The sequence below is a fragment of the Nyctereutes procyonoides genome, unplaced genomic scaffold, assembly GCF_905146905.1.
Source record: "Nyctereutes procyonoides isolate TBG_1078 unplaced genomic scaffold, NYPRO_anot_genome, whole genome shotgun sequence".
In the NCBI taxonomy this organism is placed as follows: Eukaryota; Metazoa; Chordata; class Mammalia; order Carnivora; family Canidae; genus Nyctereutes; species Nyctereutes procyonoides.
The window spans coordinates 64,791,306-64,805,196 of record NW_026575049.1 but is presented as its reverse complement, the minus strand read 5'-3'; the positions used below and the strand labels follow the sequence as shown (position 1 = coordinate 64,805,196).

The window sequence follows — 13,891 nt, the reverse complement described above, 5'->3', positions numbered from 1 at the left end:
TACAAGTATTGACTCTTAACCAAAACTTCTCAGGTTTCTATCCAAAGTGCCAACCCTACCACTTACTAGCTGTATGACCTCTGGTAATTTACTGATCTGGACCTCAGTTTTCTCATCTGTAAAAGAGAGATGATATTATTTATCTCCCAAGAACATTAGGAGTAAAACAATTATTCACTAAAGTTCATTTAAAAATAACTGTCACTTATGATAAGTACTGCATACATGTTAACATTATTGCTTATTATCTAAGGTTTACAGATAAGGAAATTGAACCTCAGTAAGGTTGGTCCAAGACTTACAACTATTAAAAATGACAGTGCCAGGAGTCAACATAGACAGTCTGACTCCAGAATTCCCTTAACTACTCTATTTTACTTCATCTCAACTAATAATAGTGTGTCTCATACTCTTGCACACAGTCTCCATATTAATGATATTGTGACCATATGAGTATTATAATCATTCTAGTACTCCTACTTTGTTTAAAATGTAAAAGATAAGTATACAGTTAAAAGCTCACTTGAATATGGTATGAGAAACACAAGAATATACATCTTAATTCCATTTTATTCTGCATGCATTGTTTTTTCTTTTTCTTGTTAGCAGTTTAGTCACCAAAATCCCTAGAAAGTAGGAGTACAAATTTTATATATTACTCGAAAGTGTTTTTTAGTTGTTGTGAATTACTTACTCTATTAAATATTTTTTTGCTAAATATTTTCAGAATGACTTGGAAGCATGTCATATTCACATAGTATGCTTAAAATCAGTAATTTTTGTGGTTATGATTAAATATTACCTCTTTTGAAATTATGTAGTTATTTGCCTATTTTTAAAAGCCATAGATATTTCAATTCCCCAAGGAAAAGTTTTCCTTTTAATTTTATCAGCCTCTTTTTGAATAGGATCTTTGATTTTAGTATTTTAAGGCCTTTGTATATTAGATTCTGTATGTAGTTGAATCTGCTTAATTAAATAAGTTTTAGTCCCTGACTCTCATTTAGGCCTCTAATAAAAAAAAATACATCTGGTTATTAATTACAGTTTCTGTAGATGATTTACTTCCCCACTTCCCCATTGCTTATTCTTTTTTCCATTGTTGGTTTTTAATTCTTATTTCTTTGTGGCAAAAAAAAAAAAAAAGAAATTCCTTTGTCTTAATATAAAGGCACAAGGTATAAAGTCTTCTGTAGCCTTTGAACTTGGCAAGGAGAGGATCTTGAGAAGGAGAGTGGACTTTAAAAAACAATCATTTGGGATCCCTGGGTGGCGCAGTGGTTTGGAGCCTGCCTTTGGCTCAGGGCGCGATCCTGGAGACCCAGGATCAAATCCCACGTCGGGCTCCCGGTGCATGGAGCCTGCTTCTCCCTCTGCCTATGTCTCTGCCTCTCTCTCTGTGTGTGTGACTATCATAAATAAAAAAATAAAAATAAAAAAAATAAACAATCATTTATGAAGAGTCTGTTTTACCATGTTTTTGGAACTGAATTCTGTGGCCTAGTGTATTTAGTCTTGGGTAAACAAACACACTTAAAATAGTTATGTCAGTTAAGACTCTATTGTGACAGAAAACTGCACTCAAACAGGCCTAAGAGGGGAAAAGGTTTATTGATTTGTGTGGACTGGACCAGGATAGGTATGGCTTCAAGGATAGCTCCACCCAAGGCTTTAATGTTGAGACTCAATTTCTGTGCTTTTCCTGGCACTGCTTCCTCCTTCTTGGCTTTATTCTCCAGCCCTACCTGAGTAGAAGATAACTTTAATCCCTTCAGCCCTTAAATCCCTGCAGTATCCTCTGTATCTGGAAAGAGTGACCATCTTTTTCCTAGAAGCCCCAGCAAAAGTCTCACTGCATCTTATTGGCTCAGACTGGCCCACTTTCTTTGTGGCCACAGGAACATGAAGCCGGGATTGTCTAGGAGTGAGCTATATACCCAGCCATTGAGGTTGAGGACATAGTCAACTATGTCAACCAGATATACATAAATTATAATTTCCAAGACGGAAATAAAGACACCATTATATTACAGGAAGGGTGAATGTCTGCTGGGAGGCAGAAAATAGATGTCCTTAACTCTTGTTATATCTTTTCCATTTTAAGAGTTAGGGCTCAACTAAGGAAGACCAGTTTGATTTTTTTTAATTACTTTTTGAATTTTATTTAAGTTAAATTAACATATAATGTATTATTGGTTTCAAAGGTAGAAGTTAGTGATTCATCAGTCTTATATAATACCCAGTACTCATTACATCACATGCTTTCTTAATGTCCATCACCCAGTTACCCCATCCCCCCCCCTCAGGGTCCCTGTTTGTTTCCTGTGGTTAAGAGTCTCTTATGGTTTGTCTTTCTCTCCATCTTGTTTTTTTTTTCCTCTGTTTTTTTTTTTAATTTAGTATTCACTGCTAATTTGGAATTTGTATGACTTCACTTCCAAATTACTGTTTTAGAGCAATATATAAATGGGAATTGCTAAGACTTGTCACCTTTGAAGAGTTTTGAGAATATCAAAATTTTAAAATTTGGTGCTATTTTAACAAATAACCGTACTATTAATTTTCCTATTAGCTATAGTAACCACATTTGCTGATAAGTAGTTTTATGATATATAACAGTGTCTTTATAGATCCACATGTTTTTCTAGGTGAATACTTCCTTAATGCCTTAAGCCAACTGGGATTTTAGACCAGCAAGTTCATAAAGAACTATGAAATCTAAGGTTCTCTCCTAGAGATACTCAGGGCCTTTGGGAGAGGAGGAACAATAAGGGGTGATGAGGGACACTAACAAATGCTTTCATTACTGTAACTGATTTTAGTCTGAAAATGGAAACTCAGTTATAACTGAAAAGGAAAATAAAGTACCTATTATACTTTTATTTTTTTAATATCAAAAATATGAAATGAAGTAGAAAATCATTTACATTTCAATCTCTAATATCATTTAGATAGCTCCTTCCATTTCTTTTTTTTTAATTTTTTTTAATTTATTTATGATAGTCACACACAGAGAGAGAGAGAGGGAGGCAGAGACATAGGCAGAGGGAGAAGCAGGCTCCATGCACCGGGAGCCCAACATGGGATTCGATCCCAGGTCTCCAGGATCGCGCCCTGGGCCAAAGGCAGGCGCCAAACCGCTGCGCCACCCAGGGATCCCTAGCTCCTTCCATTTCTTATGTTACATTAATATATATATGAATGAGTACAAATATCCCAATAAGACTTTACAATACAATTCTATAGTATTGAGGAAATTTTAGGGTTTTTTCTTTTATTTTTTATTTTTTTTTAAATTTTTTTTTAATTTTTATTTATTCATGATAGTCACACACACAGAGAGAGAGAGAGAGGCAGAGACACAGGCAGAGGGAGAAGCAGGCTCCATGCACCGGGAGCCCGACGTGGGACTCGATCCCGGGTCTCCAGGATCACGCCCTGGGCCAAAGGCAGGCGCCAAACCGCTGCGCCACCCAGGGATCCCAAAATGACAGTTATTTACTTAGCATTTATTATATTCAGTTTCATGTTTTTTGTCAAGAATATGTGATATCATTTTTATTCTTTTTAAGATTTTTTATTAATTTATTCATGAGAGACAACAGAAAGAGGCAGAGACGCAGGCAGAGGGAGAAGCAGGCCCGACGTGGGACTCGATCCCGGGACCCCAGGACCACGCCCTGGGCCGAAGGCAGGCATAAACTACTGAGGCATCCAGGGATCCCTGATACATCATTTTTAAATCTGGGGAAAAGTTGGGAGAATTTGAGTTATGGTGGATCCTAAAGACACATGGTTTTAAAAAAAAGTAACGGAGTTTATTGGGACACATCAAATGGGAAGCTATTTCAGCCACCACAATAACTCTTTGTAGTACAAATAAAAGTTGAAAATCATTTCTAATAAAAATTATATTGTTAAGAAGTAATCAATGATTCGAAGAAAAAATAGTACATACATTGCCTTAGAAGTTCTAGGTTAATCTTCTAACATTAGTCATTAAAGAAATTCCTTGGTTGTATATAGATTAGCAATTGTAGTCTGTACTCTATCTTCTAGAATCTACAATATTAATTTGGGTTTATATATGTATTGTGTTTTACAAATACAACATTCATTTAAAGTGGACTCTTCAAAATACAGCATGACTTTAAATGAATAGTCTTGGAAAGTTTATAAATACTTTAAATGTTTACTGAAGAACATTTTCATATTCACAAAAAAAGAGTAATTTATAGATTAGTAAATAGTTGTCTTTTTTTGAAGCCCTAAGAGGAGCAATTAAACAAAATCTATTCAAATATAATTTTAATTGCAGTTTATTGAGTTACATAAAAAAGAACCCAAACTATTTTAAACAAAAATTGAATTTATGGTATTCTGAGCCTAGTATTTTTTCATTGAATGCCAAGGGTATGTTAAAGTTCCTACATTTATGTTTCTCTACAAAAGATTGTTCTGACAGTAAGTTTAAGTCATTTCACAATTTATTGCTGTCTAAAAATTTCCCTTGACTTCACATTTTGTTCTGAATGTCTTGGTTTCTTTCCTCCACCTACACAATGTAGAAGGCAAGTGAAGCAGGAGTTGCAAAGTAACAGTGAATTTAAGAACCCTGGCTTTTTTCCAAAACAAAATAAACCTTTATTATAAGAATGCTTTTTATTGATACCAAAAAGCAGGGGGAGGGGCTTTTGGCAAGTGTTCAGTAAATGTGAGTAACCTAATTGATTTTGCTGGAATGAATAGGAAGCTTTGCCGTTTGTCCTTGTGGATATTTGGCTCAGTAAATATAGTGGTAGACCAGTTTAGGTCAAAGGTTAAAAAAAAAATCCATCAAACTTATTGATCAAATATCAGCAATTTTATATCTGTGCCAGGGCCTTCGAAGAGAAAGAACTATGTTAATTAGAATCTTTTTTATTTCTATTATGAAAAATAATTTTTAGCTTACATAAAACCCAATTTTTGGACAAATGTTAATGTGAAAATATTAAGAGAGGATATCCTTGCTGAGAATTGTAAGCTATATGAAATTTAAAGATATGTATAGAATGGAACGCCTGGGTGGCTCAGCGGTTGAGCTTCTGCCTCCGGCTCAGAGCATGATCCCCGGATCCAGGATCGAGTCCCACTTTGGGCTCCTTGTGGGGAGACTGCTTCTCCCTCTGCCTGTCTCTGCCTCTCTCTGTGTCTCTCATGACTAAATAAATAAAATCTTAAAAAAAAAATACATGTAGAAATTTAAACATACGGTCTTTACTAACAATAAAACTCTAATAAAAGCATGAGTCATTATTAGGACAAATAATTAAAGATGACAATATATAAGCAAATAAAGAGTTTTTTAAAAAATTCATTATAGATGTCACATTACTTTAGCTCAGTCTGTAACTCTGTTTAAAAATGTAAAATTTAAGAAATTTTTTGAGGTCCTGTAAAAAGATTTTTCTTTAGTGAGAGGAAAAGAAAGAAATGATGATGGCAATTAAAATATATTTATTTATTTATTTGGGGCTTTTTAAAAAATATTTTATTTATTCATGAGGGACACAGAGAAAGAGGCAGAGACATAGGCATAGGGAGAAGCAGAGTCCTTGTGGGGAGCCTGATGCAGGACTCAATCCCAGGACCCGAGCCAAAAGGAGATGCTCAACCACTTAGCCACCCAGGTGCCCTTATTTATTTATTTTTGTGAGAGAGGGCATACGCAAGTGCATGCAGGTGGACAGGCAGGAGAGAGAGAATCCCAAGCAGATTCCACAGTCAGAGCAGACACAGATTCAGTCTCATAATCCTAAACTCATGACCTGAGCCAAAATCAAGAGTCGGACACGCAACCAACTAAGCTACCCCAGCGCCCCTACAGTACTTTAAAAAAAAGTACATTTGCAAATCCGATCTCTCAGTTTTGAAAGCATAGAAGTGTGTCTCATATATATAACTTTGCTTGGAGGACTATTATTAAATGATTTAAAAAGCATATCTCAGAAAAAATTCTAGCAGCAAAAAAAGTGTCCTGATTTTAATAGTTCCTTTAAGAGAGGAATATTGCTCATTTAATCTTTGTATGTGCAACTCCTAGCACAAGAGCTGACCCATGGTAGACACCCTGTAAATGTTTGCTGAACTAATAACTTCAATTTTAGAAATTGCAGAATAGGACAGTGTTATCTTTCTGGGCTTTAAAACTATGCTCCTCCCCTCCCCACACACCCACTTTTCTATCTCAATTTTGGTACAAATAGGTTCTCAGTTTTGAGTGAAGAAAACTGGTTGATATTTTTTTCGTGGCTCAACCTTAGCTTGAGCTGAAATTACTTAAAAGGAAACTCAGTTTAAGAGCATACCATCTTTTCAGGTACCTAGAATATAGAATATAGTTTCTAAATAATATGAGTGGGAAGAGTCTGTTTTTATTTGAGATAACTGATGGAAAAAAGGCAGTCAACTAAGGTGGAGAACTTTTCTGGAAAAAGGATCTACTCCTACCTAGTGGTCAGTCCTAACAGATGTAGTTAGAGGGAAGCTAAATTCTGACTTTCAAATGTTAACTGTGGCAAAAGCCTAGATTTTCCAGATTAGTTCCAATTTCAGGTACAATAATCCTTTGACAAGGAATAGAACTGTGATTAGCACAATTGCAGTTGTTGCAGTCAGGGGCTCATTGGAAATAGAATTTGAGAAAAACAGTTAAAAGAGCATTAAATGAGTATATTTTTAGCATCGCAAAGTTTCAGAGACATCCACCTGTCAATTGAAGCCATATTCACCAATGTTAAAAAACTGACTCACTGGGCAGCCCCAGTGGCTCAGTGGTTTAGCGCCGCCTTCAGTCCAAGGCGTGATCCTGGAGAACCGGGATCGAGTCCCATGTCCGGCTCCCTGCCTGTGGAGCCTGCTTCTCCCTCTCCCTGTCTGTCTCTCTCTGTCTCTCTTTGTCTCTCTCTCTCTCTCTGTCTCTCATAAATAAATAAATAAATAAATAAATAAATAAATAAATAAATAAATAAATAAATAAAATCTTAAACCTGACTGAACATTACTTAGTAAATATTGCTGTGATGTTGTAACCTATTAAAGCATAGTCTCCCAAGTGTATACAGAATCATGCCTCTGAAAATTTTTCAGATCACCCTTACTGGCATGGAATTTGATGGGTTTTATGCTTTCATTCTATGTTGTGTTGTTTTGTTTAATAAGCATCAGCAAAAGGGTTATTAACAACTTAGCCTTTTGCAAATTAATATGTCTTAAGAGAATATTTTTCTGGTCTTGGTAGTCTGTCCATTGTTGAAAAAAATATAAAGAGATTTTCTCTATGATGAGGCTGTAAAGGGGAATCAGTAATTGCACTGAACTGAATTTTTTAAAAAGAAGTTTTGTTTTTTGATATACAAATACTAAATGTCCTAATTGGTGAGTGATTTCTTTGGTTTTCTTCCAGCCTACCCCACCTAGCTTCTCGAGAAATTCCTTTAAGTAAATTCAGACTTAGTCATATTTGTCCTGGTGCTGAGCACTTAAAAGTATGAAGACCATGTCCAACATCAAACAGAGGTTTTATGTGAGCAGTTTCGATCTGGGTGGTTTCAGATAGTTTCATGAGCATCTTCTAGCTGCATATACGGTTTCTTAGTCTTTTTATGTATTTGCATTGCAGAAGCATCTAGGTAACTCATCTCACTCAAGGAGCAACATTACTGGCTTGTTCTTGATCCATTTACTCTGAGAAAAAATAGATACAAACCCATCCCTCTGGTTGGTAACAACCTTCCTTAGGAAAACAGCCTTCTCCCTGGAAGAAGTTGAACAATACACAACAGTACACAAATGCTGAGGGACCCCATACAAGCCCCTATATTCATCAATGTAGATTTTCCTAAATAGTAAAAAATTAACATGTGAGGAGAATCAGTAACTAGAAAAAAAAGGGCCATGGTACCTGTGCCTTTGGGGCTTTCCATAGCTTACTTCACCCATTTTTGTCTTAATGCATATGGCATATATTTCCCTCTCCGTATTCAGATTAACTTCTTATATTGGTTTACTCTATTCTGAAAGATGACTCTTTGAGATGACTCTTTAAGAATCCCCAAAGTGAATTTAATGTGTGCTACTGCAGCTTAAATTTTGGGTCACAGTACCCAAAATTCCACCCAAATTGGCAAAAACCCATTTTTCCATATTGTGGTGATAGTCCAGACTAAAAATATAAATTTGACATAATACATTATTTTTATTATAGATTTTTTTTGGCAGACAACTTCTGGCCATGGTTTGATTGATTGACCTTTGCTGTGTAGAATGGTGGAAAGGACAGGGGCTTAAGTTCAGATCACAACTTTTACCACTCAGTTTCAATGACCTTGAGCAAATTATTGAGCCTGTTTTCCTCATCTGTTATAAGACAGTTGCAGAGTTTGAGTTTAACATATTTGAAGTTCTTAATACCTACTACCCAGTAGATAACACGTTTGTTTTCTTCCTCTCTCTGAAACCTTGTTTAAAGGTTAAACTCCAGAATAAAGTTCATTCCCTTGATCCTGACCCTTAAGGCCCACTATATGTGGCATTTCTTTGCCTTTGAGCTGTCTCATTGAGTTATTAGGCATTTATTCAGTGCTTGCCAGGAGTGACTGAGCTTACAGAGGCTCCTTGATTTCCATAGACTTACTGTTTATTGGTCTCCTACCTGGTCCCTTCACGCCAGGGAATCTACTTACCCTTTTTTGAGCACACAATATATAATATATAAAAAATATAGTTTTTACTCCTTGTTTTTTTTTTTTTTTTGTCTTGATGCATCCGTTTCTTCCACCTGAACTGCCATTTCTCTGCTTATCAAAATCTAGTCTGTCTCATAAGGCCCAACTCAAATACACCTCCTATGAAGATTTCTCTGGATCCTCCTCCACTAAAGTGCTAATACTTTTCTTTGAGGTCTTATCGTACCTATAGTCTTTTACTTTAATGTAGTACCTGTCCTATGCTGATTACAGCTGGGCTGATTGATTTATACCTTTTTTTCCCTAACAATAAGGAAATAAGTGGTAGTATAGAGAATTACACCTTTTGCATTGGTTTGAATACTTCCATAGCTTCTGGCATTATAGTGAATGCTCACTGATAATTTGTTAGATTAGTAATTGCATTACTAGTTACTCTAGATGCACCAAATTCAAAGTAAGGAGGGGGAACCCTAGTGGCTCTGGGTTAAATGTCCCAACTCTTGATCTCCACTCAGGTCTTAATCTCAGTCTGAGTTCAAGCCCTGCATTGGGCTCCACACTGGACATGGAGCCTACTTAAAAAAGAAATGAAGGGGAATCACAGCCCCCAGTTTGAAAACTACTCAAACATCTAAGTTAATTAAGCTGCAAGGGAAGCCTACAATTGCTGTTGTTAGTAGAAAAAAAGTCATTTAATAAGCATTTAATGGAAAATAACCAATCTAGAATGTTGGAAGTGGGGTAGCTCTTTATAATCTTGTTGTGTAGAGATACCATCATCTGGTAACCTAGAAATGATAGTTTTTAAACTATTTTTAGCTATTTAGCCAAATAGGACTATAAGCTAATATTTGTAGCTAATATTTCCATTTATAATAAACTGGTAAATGTAAGTGAAGTGTATTCATGAGTTGTGTGAGTCATATTAGTAAATTATGGAACATGTGGAGTGGGGCATGGAAACCCCCAGTTTATAGCCTATTAGAAGTAGAGATAGCCTGGGATTTGCGACTGGCATTAGAAATGGGATGGTCTTTTGGGACCTTTAACTTCTGGGATCTGAGTTAACCCCAAATAGGTAGTGTCAATTGAATTAAATTGTTTGGGCACCCACTTGACGTCAGAGAATTGATTAATTGATTGGTGTTGGAGGAAACACCGTGCTCATTTGCCTTCATCGAAGGTGATGTAAAATGACAGCGAAACATAAACCAAAAAATTCATGTGTGCAGTTAAAGCTAGACTGAAACAATATGAGATTAGAAGTTCCAAACCTAATTGTGAATTTTGTGATTTCTAGTACAGAAAGATTTGGTTTGGAAAAATCTTAAGCTTGGTTTGTGAAAACTTGTAGAATGTTCAAATGATTACTTCCCTCAACTTCTCTGGTTCAACAAGTAATTGGAGTTAAAATAGAATTTTTTAACTTCTGCAAGTTCTAAAGTTGCATAAGTTCTTCTGATCTTATATTCTTCAAAAGATGAATATTTGAATTCCAGACGTACTCCAATATTCAGTAATTTCTAGTTTATGGCAGGGTTTTTTTTTTTAATGTGGTGGTATTTTGTTTCTTCATTATTTCTCATAACTTTATTGAGATATAATTTATATACCATACTTTAAAGTGTATATACCTCACTACTTTTTATAGTCACAAGAGTTGTGCAGCCATCATCACAATCAATTTTAGAACATTTTTATCAGCTGAAAAAGACACCCCATAGCCTTTAGCCATCACTCCTCAAACTCCAATTCCCTACCCTCACCCTAGTCAACTACCTATCATCCTTTCTGCCCCTGGATTTGCCTATTCTGGAAATTTCATATAAATGGAATCATATAAATATGTAGTCCTTTGTGAGTGGCTTCTTTTATTGAACATGATGTTTTCAAGGTTCATCCATGTTGTAACATGTATCAGTACTGTCAAAGGTTCATTAAAAAAAAAAGTAAAATCAGTCACTTAAGTAGAAATTAATAGAAATATATTGAGTACACACCAAAAAGACAGTTTGCAGATGAGGAGCACTCAAATGAAAACGTGGAAGGACACTCAGAGGTATATAAAGCTCAGAAGCATATAAAGTAGCTTAGATAGTGTGAAGGCATGAATGTTTATTCTTTATGGTGATTACTTGCAATATTGGAATTTTCTTAAAGGAAAGAGAATTGGTTATTGGTCACCTTATCAATTTGGAGGAACAATTTTGCTTATGATTTTTAGAAGTGACCCAGGTTAAGATAACTTCACTTACCTTGCATAATAAGCTAAATTAAACTTTGCTTATATGACTGCTCAGGGAGTTTTCAAGTCTGGTCACCATTTGTGTTTGATTTTAACAGATCTTATACTCTGGTTTCTCTTCAGATCGTATAAATCTTTCGCCTTTTACTAAAGATTTTAACAGATCTTTATCTTGTTTTATTGCCAAATATCCTGTGTATGAACATACCACATTTTGTTTGTTCATCAATTGATGGATGACATTTGGGTTGTTCAACTTTCTGACTGTATGATAATGCTGCTATGAACATTCATGTACAAGTCTGTGTGTGGACATATGTTATCATTTCTCTTGGATACATACCTAGAGTAGAATTCCTGGGTCGTATGATAAATTTATGTTTAATCTTTTAAGGAACTGCCAGACTGTTTTCCAAAATGACAGCTGCACTATTTTACCTTTCTACCAGCAGTGATCAAGGATTCCAACTTTTCCACATCCTTGCCAACATTTATTATCTGTCTTTGACTCTGGTAATCCTAGTGGCCGTGAAGTGGTATTTTATTGTGTGTGTGTGTTTTAAGATTTTATTTATTTGTGAGAGAGACAGAGGCAAAGACATGGGCAGAGGGAGAAGCAGGGTCCCTCTGGGGAGCCTGATGCGGAACTTGATCCCAGGACTCCAGGATCACACCGTGAGCTGAAGGCAGACACTCAACCACTGAGCCACCCACACATCCATCATTGTAGTTCTGATTTACGTTTCCCTAACGGCTAGTGAGTGGGGTATTTTTTCATGAACTTAATGCTCACTTGTATATCTCTTTTTTAGAGAAATGTCTGTTTAGATCCTTTACCGATTTTTTATTGGGTTTATATTTTTATCATTTAAGTGCAAGAGTTTTTTATATATCTGCATATAAATATATCTATATCATATAAGTGATTTGCAAATACTTTTCCCATTCTGTGGATTATCTATGGCAGTACTTTTGACATCTGGGTTTCTTTGGTTCGTTTAAGGAGACTTCCAGGTTAGCAAAAGCCCACACAGTGGGAGAGTGAACAAGACAGTTCAGTGAGACATAGCTCCTCTGGTGAGCAAAGAGAAACAAATCTCCACGGTATGCCGGTCATCAAACTTTTATTTATCTAATTTTCAGCTTTCTCTTTATGATATAAATTATAACAACCAACACAGCAAATAATAGAGCTAAAGGTGAATACTTGGCTATCTCCTATGATAATACTTGCACAGTACAAGGTATGAGTTATTTGTTGGCTGACAGTTCTGTTCTTTAGTGCTTGTGGCTTTGCCTCCAAAACTATGGAACAGACTAACAGAAGTCACAAGATCTGCTAGCTAGCTCCACTGTTTAGCCCTACAACTTCATCAAATAACCTATCCTCTCTGGATATAGATTTTTCTCATCTATAAATGAGGGTATTGAAAGGAAAATTGTGCAAGTTGAATAGGAAGGATATTCTTTAAGTCTCTTTCCAGCTTTAGAATGTGATTATATGTTGCATTAATACCAGTGACTTTCTTTTACTCCACCCCCTGCCCCTTTGCCCCTTCCCCCACCCCCTTCTTCTTTCTTCCTTCTCCACCCTTGTTGAAAAAATCTTAGGCCCCAGTATTCCTTTTTCCAAAAGGATTGGAGATGGATGGATTTGGCAAGTAAAAAACCAGGAACATGTAGATACTCAGTAAAGACATTATAGCCAATGCTATCTGTATGAGCTTGCGTATATATTAGAAGAACATGACCTATGCATCACCAGTGAGGCAGAACTAAAGGATGAAATAACACACCTGCTGTGGGTGTGGCTAGAGGTAAAGGGACTGTGAGGAATGAGTCCTTGATTACATCTGTGGAAGTTTTCAGAGATTAGAGAAGAAGCACGCTCTCAGAGGTTAGTTGTGTCCAAAGGTGAAATCAAAACCTAGACTACAACTAACAAGAAAAATAGGACCATAAGAAAAGAAACTTCTGAGAAGGCCTAGAAATTGTGGGGTAAGTGTACTTTGTTTGGTTTAGTCTTTTTCTAGAATGATTCTTAGAAGTTTTCAGGGGACTAAAAGTTTATCATTGGTCCCGAAGCTCAATTGGGATATTTACTAGAAGTTCAGACACTATAGATAAGAGACGAGGAAGTTTAAGACACCTACCTGTAAGCCAAGCTAAATATGGAAGAAGAGTAGGCGGAAGGTCACTGAGATTCAGGTCCATTTGCCAACATTTGGGAACTTTGATTCCCACCAACCAAGAAAACTGCTTAAAGTTTTGTTTTCTTACTTGATTGGTCTACATGATATTATAAGCAGACATTATTAAAATAAAGTACATGTGAAAAGCAAAAAGTAGGGGCACCTGGCTGGCTCAGTCAGTAGAGCATCCAACTCTTGATCTTGGAGTCGTGAGTTCCAGCCCCACAATGGGTGTAGAGATCATTTAAATAAACAAGACTTTAATAAATAGAAAAGAAAAAAGAATTCAGACTGGGAAAGAACTTGGAGATTTAATTCTAGCCCTTCTCTCCCTTATGAATATGGGTTCTTTGTCTCATTATAAAAATAACTCGCCATAATCATGTAGAAAATATGGAGGTTTTGTCTTTAATGTTTTCTTAGAGTTTTTTAAGAAAACCGTATTCCCTCAGGAGACTATTTGGTATAAACACAAAGCTTGAAGTACATAAGGAACTTTTATGCTCTTAATGCTTGACATTTAATCATTAAGATAGTTCATGATGATAGCATGTGAGCTGTTGATATCTCAGTTACCTTAGTTGTTGAACAAAAAACACACATCCAAAATTAAGGGAGTTGGAATGTAGATCTAAAAATTGGCAGGTCCTCAGGTTTTGTTGTAGGCTCAAGTTTAAGGCACAGCCACAACTACATGAGTATTGGACCTGTCATGTCCGGCT

General features: G+C 36.0%; 1 protein-coding gene across 4 annotated transcripts in view; it reads left to right on the top strand.

The window, feature by feature from the left end:
* Positions 1-13,891, top strand: part of PELI1 (pellino E3 ubiquitin protein ligase 1) — a 58,980-nt gene that overhangs the window by 15,937 nt on the left and 29,152 nt on the right. Inside the window, exon 1 of one of the 4 annotated variants that reach the window (XM_055328058.1) lies at positions 12,894-12,975. The exons of the other annotated variants lie outside the window; for them this stretch is intronic. The gene's annotated coding sequence lies outside the window, so the exon portion shown is untranslated. Of the gene's footprint in view, positions 1-12,893; positions 12,976-13,891 lie in introns of those variants that run through there. 4 annotated transcript variants of the gene reach the window in all.